Below are 8,450 nucleotides of genomic sequence, written 5' to 3' on the forward strand. Positions count from 1 at the left end.
TATCATCACGAACAATATCATGTCGAAACTTGCTTCCAACATCTTTAGCACAATGAAGTGCATGATCCCCATAAATGTCCATAGATTTGTTACAACATGTGCAGAGACCATTCTCAGGAAACAAAAATCTCCATAATTTAATAAGTTTCAAAAATCTCCTTTAAGCATTTATAGGTCCCAAATATTATATAAATTAATAATTACTAATAAGAAAATTGAAAAGTTTTTTATACATACCAAACTTTAGGAAAATATGAATCAATAGTTGCTTGTTTTTCTTTGAAGTTCAAATCTCATTGTATTTCATCCTTAATTACGGTTATTAACCGACCAACAATTTAAATGGTTTAATTATGGTTATTGACCAACAATTTCTAATTGATGGATATCTAATTTTCAGTAGTCAATAGTCAATAGTAGAATACTTCACATTCCAAATCGTTGAAATTAAATGCGTCAAACTCAATTTATTGACATTATAAATAGAAAATATATAGAAAATATATTCTAATCTCAACTTATTTATATTTTCACATATATTATTAATTTATCGTTAAATAATAAATTATTAATTTACCGATAAATTAATATCTAGTGGTCCCAACACTATTAAATTATAGAGATTTAACTGTATTATTAATTTATCGTTAAAATAATAAATTATTAATTTGTCGATAATTTGATATCTCTTTATATTACTCCCTCCGTTCTTTTTTAATAGGTCAGTTTCTATAAATAAAAGTTTCAAAAAAAATAGGCCAGTTTCTTAATTGGGAAAGTCAAATGTTATTTTAATTTTTTGGGACCACTTTTCTCTTAACTTCTTTTGATGACAAGTGTCATGTGGACCACTTCACTTTACTTTTTTTGCTAACAAGTGTCATGGGGACCATTTCACTTCACTTCTTTTATTGACAAGTGTCATGAGGACCACTTTCAATGATTAGTTCTCTTAATTTCCTTAAATTTCGCTAAAAACAAAACTGGCCTATTAAAAAAGAACGGAGGGAGTAATAAAATTTAGTGATCACTATTAAATTATAGAGGTTTAACTGTTGTATGGGTTACCTTGCTCCGTTTTTTCGTCGGCCCCAGTATCCCGGTGGGAGGATTTAGCCGCCGAAACTCTGTATCTTCTTCGATCACCGCAATGGATTATTCCTCTAATCCCCATTTACCTAACGAAGATCATTCGTGGTCAGGTCACACGAAGCTTTAGAAGATGAGATTGAGCGAAGTTATAAATTGACCTATAATCAGCAGAAATCACATCAATTCGTCAAAAAACTGTATGAATTTGTATCCAACGAAAACGATTTCTGTGAAATCGCGAGCTCCGGCGGGATTGTTTTCAAATCGGAAGATAAACTGAAAAGAATTCCAAGAATCGTTCAGGAACAGTGACAGTGCATCTTATCTCGGCCTTGCTAAAATATACAAGGCTTTCAGAGATAAATTGTGTCTTTATGTAAGTATAGAAATCTTCAAATCTGTATTTTAGGGTTTGGTTGTCAATTAGGTTTTATTTTTACCAGCCGATGAAACTGCTTCAGTAAGAGCAAAGGATGGCAGTGACAATGAGTTGCCAGCCTCTGCAGTTGATTCTGTGGAGATCGAAGAAACCCCAATTCAGAAACAAATTCTTGACAAAGGTATGAGATTTTAGTATTCATATTTGCTTTTATGTTTATGTTTGCAGTCATGCAGATAAATGTGATCTTTCTGTTGGGGAATGGAGTCTGGACCTATGTACACTCATGAGAGCTGTAATGTCATTTCTTATCATCAGAATTGTATGAAGAATGGAAGACCGGATTCGGGGTTTCTTTATTGGAGATGGAAACCACGGGATTAGATGATGGTTACCGTAAAAGGGAAGCTCTGAAAGTTTTGAACGTCACTGAAATATCTTTACTCAGGCCGGATGGGCATCCTGGTCCATACCGGAATTACCATCCATTTGCAAAGGATAACAATGCTACAGTTCAACATGACTGTATGCATTGGTGCTTACCGGGACCTATTGACTCCAGGAGTGATTTGGTTATGGAGATGGTGATGAACGGCGGTGGCAGCTAGTGAAACTTAAACAGGGATTCTGTATTTTAGATTTAGAGATTTATAGGAAAATGAACCTCAACAATTATTTAAGAATGTGTCACCCAAATCTACTTGGTGACCCTAAATTACTATTACACATTCATTACTCAAAATCTCAGTCTTGCCTCAGTGATTGATAAATAGGCATGCGCCTAAAATCTGCCTTTATGCCAAATGGGCCAGTGGGCCAAATATGCCGAATTTGCATCATCTATCCACAATTTGACGGGTTGACTCGGTCCGCCTATAGGAGCATTCGATGTGGATGAGCGCCATTTTGGTGAGTTGGACGCAATTGCACCTACAAAATTTGCTGGACACACACGTTCACCCGCAAATATCAAATCAATCAAGTATTTCCCTGACTATGTAATTTTCATCTGTGCCATTAGTATACCTTTTGATGGTATTCCTTCATAATAAGTATTTAAATTATACTCCACGCATTCATAATTCAACCTATATCAAGAATCAATTTTTACACATGTTTTTTTGTTTTTTTAATAGGAAAGATGGATACATAAATATATTGATAGAAAACACTAAACAAGAGTTTTTATCCTGTTGGATCAATGTTTGAACTTTGAACCCAAACTGGAAAAGCATTATAATATTGAAAACAAATAAGAAGATTAATTTTGCCAACCATCTCCATTGGGGAGCTAGGAATTCGAACCCGTAATTGTTAAGACAGAAATAACTCCTGAAAGAGTTACTGATGTGGCCCAAAACCATTGTTCCAAACCATCAAAAAAAAAGAAAATTGACATTCTTTCTTTTAACCATGCATTCCTAGATACAATTACCTGAATCTTCTTAAGCAATTATTACATGGTCGAAAGGTCCATATTATTATCAGTTGCTAAATTAGCTCGTTAAATATTGATTAAAAGATTGAAATCTTAGGTCTGGAAAGAACACACATGAAAGACTATCAAACAAAAGAAAGAAAAAAAAAACCAGTATTCTTTGTCTCACAATAAACTAAGAAGAAGAAGACCGACCAATGTGATACGGTAAAGGAACAATAGAATTTCATTAATTTAGCTGACATCAACAATTGATTTGATTGACCTTCTGAAATTGGCTATGTTTTTACAGAAACTCTTAACTTCCAATGGTGGCCCAAAAATGGTCACATAAAAACAACCCTATAAAAACAACCCTAAAACAACTACTCACATAACTTCCAATGGTGGCCCAAAAATGGCCCTCTACTAATCCCCAAAGGGCAGGGCCCATCGTGAATGTGAGGAGGTCGTTTTTAGGTTGTTTGAGGGGCAGGTACGTGTAGAATTGCTCATGTTTTTATTGTTCATTTGTAACTTTAGGACTTTTTAAATAAGCTAATCCACTCGCATCCGTGATGTCAAGTTTGCCGGGTAATGAATTGGATGAAAATGAGTCTCAAATCTATTTGGATGGACTGGATGCAGTTGGAACCAAATCCGTATCTACTCGTTCGTAGCTCACCCTGGGTGCAAGAATTATTAATTTGTGATCAAAATTCTACCGCATGATTGAAAATCTCATTGTAACCTAGAGTTTATCTCATGAATCATACGTCTAATATATGAGTTCTAATATAAAATCTAAATTAGTAAATCAAAACCTTCCTTGTGACTCAATTTTGCATTGTTATTTAAGAATTCTCCACAAGACCAAAAGTTTCCAAGATGGCTCAAAATCTTTCAAGGTGACCTCAAAATTGGGTTTATGAGCCGAATGATGCGCTCTGAGTCAAAATGTACAATTGCGGCCTAAAATTCCCTGGGTTACTTGACATGGTGTTCATGGGAAAAAATCATATTGCTGACCCAGAATTTCAAAAGATTTTTTTTTAGGGACCTGTTTGAATTATTTTGTGGAGGTCCAAGCTAAATTTTTTCCTAGAATAAATCTATATCCCAGAAAAAACATAAAAAACCTGTGAATGTATTATTCAGAACCCACCATAATCGGCTAAAATCCAAAAACCCTAGACAATTAAATGAATTTTCACTATTGAAGATCACCTCAATGCACTCAATCTCAAAAATGAGCTAGATCTTGTCGGAAATTCTTATTTCCGCAATCAAGGTAGCGAAATATTTGATTTCTCCAAGATGAAATTAAATCGGAAATCTCAATTGACTCGGACGGAATTCGGTCGGAATTGGCCGTAAATCTCAGTTGAAGTTTATTTCTCTTGTGTTTCCAGTTTTAAATTTGTACGGATCTTGGGTTTTCTACAAAGATTTTGAATGAAGACTTATTTCAAGTTTTAAAATTTGTGGTATTTCAGTATATATATATACAACTTAACAGGTACAATGTGTGAAAAACGTTTGATATTCATATTATAGGTATATAATTTGATAACAAAGTTCCGTTAGTTACTCCGAGATTTCGTCGAGAATCTCCCCAAAATAACGTTATCCCAGTGAAATCCGGAATTGACTACCTTGGATCGCCCACCATCCACAATCAGTTAAGTTGACAAATCAAAAACCTAGTTGATTGTGCATGCACTCGTCATTAAGATCATCTATAGTCGACTATGTTTATATTGAAAGACTTACCAATTGAGAACATATCTTTCATTATTGAAGATCAAAATCCACAATCAGCTAGGTTCATAACTTTAACCTACCCATGTGAAAACTGAAATAGAAAAAACCAAACTCAGTTTTGTATATGTAAAATAAAATATAGTTTTCTTAGCTCGGTATTAAACCCTACACTCTATAAAGCACAGAGTTGCGTGAATAGTTGTTGTTTCACTAATTTTTTGTTTCACCTTTTTGACATGTAAAAGTAGAAACAATAAGGCAAAGAAAGTTTATATGAAGTCTATCTTATATCTGAGTAGTCAGTTGTAAAGGTCTCGTGTTACGTTCATTGCTTCCTGAGAACTGAGGCATTTACAATGATCCAGATAAGTTTATTACTCTCGCACAACAAAATTATGGTTTGTATTTTTTTTGACAAGGACCGAAATCTTAGGAGTTAGATCTTCTAAAATTCACTTTGTTAAGGGTCATTGATCTACAGTTTTTTACGGGGATTTAATTGATGAATCTTCAACAGATTATATAAATACTGTAGCGCCCCCTAAACTAGCAGCTGACTAATCCAAGAGATTAACTAAATAAAGAGGCACTAAGAATCTAAAACATGTACTTAAGCATTCAATTAAGAAATGCGATACAAAACTTAACCCAAAACTAACCCGCTCTGAAACATATATATACAAGAAGTCCTCTCAAATGATACATGTACAATAGTCATTTGGTTTACAGATATAATATGTAATATAATAAACATAATAAAAGTTAACCAACTAACGAAAACAACCCTTGAAGCTTTCGCTGCGCAACTCTGATCTGTCTGAAACTGAAAGTGGGAATGGGAGAGCACATCATCCCTAAAAGGGGTGCCCAGTAGGAATAACATTTAACTTTTAAGTAATCATGGCAAGGTTTGGAAAACAATAATGTTTTCTCAAACATTAAAAAGTGACCAAGTCACTGAAATAATCAAACATGTATATGGACAAACTCCTTCTTCAAACAATGTATAATATTCGTGCTAACCACACTCATTAGCTGTTGATATTACCAAGACCATGATTACCCACTCTAAGCAATAAAAGCTGAATTCATGTAGATATAAATGTGAAGGAGTGTATCCTATATACCACAAGTGGAAATTCGTATTTCCATAGTAATTCATATGACAAACAATCATTACAAGTCCTTTCCAAACCATGGAAAGATTAACAAAATCAACAGAAATATAGTAAAGCAGTTTAAACAAAGCATGGAATGCACTCTAGACAATGCATGAGTTTGTTAAGCATAAACTTTTGTAAAAGAAACAACAATAGTTACAAAAGAGTCAAATGTATTCCCGCCTCTTTTGATGACAACTGTTGATCCACGATCCACTGGTTCATCCTTTGAATCGATCTTTTTTAATACTAACTGTTGATCACACAAGAAGTCCGAGAAACTAGCCAAAATGGCTCACACAAGAATCACACAAGTCTAACTAATAGTTCTAAGCCCATTTATGGTTTTACACATTTTTATTATCTATTTTAAGCATATCTAAGGTTTACTAAATCAACTAGGTTGGTTCTATAGTCCAATAGTTACGTCTTACGAACATCTACAACCTATGTAGAAGAATCAAATGCTAATTCGTACCGCAAGAGGTCCAAAGAGTCTAATTAAGAGAACTTTCCTAAGCCCAAGTCCACCAAAATCAACTAACGGTCGAACTAACGGTCAAAGGTCAACGAACAGTCAACGTCCAAGGTCGGGTCAAAGTCCAGGGTCAACTAATCAAAGTCTAGAGTCTAAATCGGTCAATGAGTCAACTCGATCAAAAAGAATCAACTCGGTCAATTAGACTGAGTCAGGTGAGTCGACTCAGTCAGATATCTTAATCAGGGACAAGCTAGGTCAGTCAGGTTCTGACTTGAACTGAAAACACACTGGCCTGAGACATTACACAGGCCAAAACTCAGCTGCACCAAAATGGTGTAACACTAAACTCTTACCTCTACAATACTAACCCAAACTCAATTTCAAACTAAAATACATGAATTGAATCATTCAATAAACTTCAAATTCCAATTACAATGCAACCTAAGTTTACCTGCAATTGCAATAGCAACAGCTTTCGAAGAGACTATCCATTGATTACACAATCATCACTATCAATTATATCTGCACCAATTCTATATTACTTGTAACTCGACACACTCCAAGTTATAAACTTCAACTTCATTACATACTCATTCCATACTCAACAACACAACCTCATTTCTTTGTTCTGAATTTCAACTACAATTCTAGTTAATCTGTACCTGAGCTGATCCACCATCAACACAACATTCCACCAACACATTTTCTGAATCAAACAACCACCAAAAATTATCCCCTTCAGTTCTGCAATTACAACCCCAACTAAGACCACCAACCATCAACACCACAAAATATTATAACTACATTCAATTCTACACAGAACACCAACTCAATTACAATTACAGCTCCACCAACATCTTCTACATTTCATCATTTAACTCAAATCTTCACTGTGGTAACTATTAGGCCCAACAGTCATCTAAACTCATCACTTCAGCTCAATTAGTTTAACTCAGGAAAACCACCACCAGCACAACCAAATCCAATAACTGCAGCTAAAGAATGAACTGCATAAATTCTCTTCCTACAACACCATCTCATTCCACCGGCAACTCAGTTCATCAACCCACTCACCATAATCACTCAGTTCCTAGCTTCCCAATTATTTCATAATTTCAAAAATTGAATTGAATAACTTAATTAAACTACAGAGAAGATCAATTACCTCAGATAAGCTTTGCTCAAGCACCAACCAGTTCAAGACTCATAATAGTTCCATCACCTTCTTATAACCCAATCAAAATCTTCATCTCTACCATTTAATCTAAGTTCTCTTTAGAATCTAATCCACTGACTCACTAATTTGGGGAAGAACATGCAAAACCCTAATCTGGAATTCCCATTCTCACAAAGAATCTGAAATCAAACTTCATAAAACCGATTTAACTTCAATCTGAACAAATTCACCTAAGAATCATAATTTATTCTCCAAAATTACACAATACAGATTCAAATCCATGAAACCCTAAATTACCTTGCTATGCAGATTCATCACCAGGACAGCTTCAACTCATCCTTTCAATTAACTTCATCTTGAATTCCCGAATCGCTGCTTAAACCATAATTATTCATTTCGAGTTATTCTTCAATTCCAAACCCTAATTCGTTTAATCCCTCAATACCCATTTCAAATCACCCTCTTTAACATCAAATTCATCTTCAATTGAATCTTGAAACCAGATTCAGAAACCCTAGATTCTAAATTCTTTTCAATCATCGTTTCTTCTTCCTATTAAGATAAACCAACAACAACCTCGACTATCTATCCTTTATACAACTCCACCATAGAGTTTATTCGATCGTCTCTCACTCTCAACTCAGAAATCTCTAGCAGGATGAACAAGGAGCAGAGAAGAAGAAGAAGAAGAAGAAGAAGAAAGAGAAACCGAAGAAGAGAAATGGTCTTCTCTTCGATCTGGAACTAGATAATACCAAGTAAATATTACTAGGGCACCCACTAGCTTTGAGAAAAGCGGCTACAACGTGTCAGTGTTGAATCAAAAACGTTTTTCCGGAAATGACGATTTTACCTTTCGTACGAAACTGACGATATCTTCTTCGTCCGGTATCCAAATGACACGTTCGGGTAGTCCACTCTACATAACTTTTCGGGACCTATCTAACGATACTAGTTTCGTATCTAAATCGTTGTTAGAT

At 34.7% G+C, this 8,450-nt stretch overlaps 1 long non-coding RNA gene across 1 annotated transcript; it reads right to left on the reverse strand.

Moving 5' to 3' along the window:
* Positions 1-6,671: 6,671 nt before the first annotated feature.
* LOC113339917 lies at positions 6,672-8,178 on the reverse strand. Its single transcript, XR_003355184.1, has 2 exons — positions 7,768-8,178; positions 6,672-7,649 (listed from the first exon to the last, which is right to left on the reverse strand). It is a non-coding gene; the product is annotated as an uncharacterized LOC113339917 (long non-coding RNA).
* Between the last annotated feature and the right edge of the window lie 272 nt (positions 8,179-8,450).

The sequence above is a fragment of the Papaver somniferum genome, unplaced genomic scaffold (genome assembly GCF_003573695.1).
Source record: "Papaver somniferum cultivar HN1 unplaced genomic scaffold, ASM357369v1 unplaced-scaffold_21, whole genome shotgun sequence".
NCBI lineage: Eukaryota > Viridiplantae > Streptophyta > Magnoliopsida > Ranunculales > Papaveraceae > Papaver > Papaver somniferum.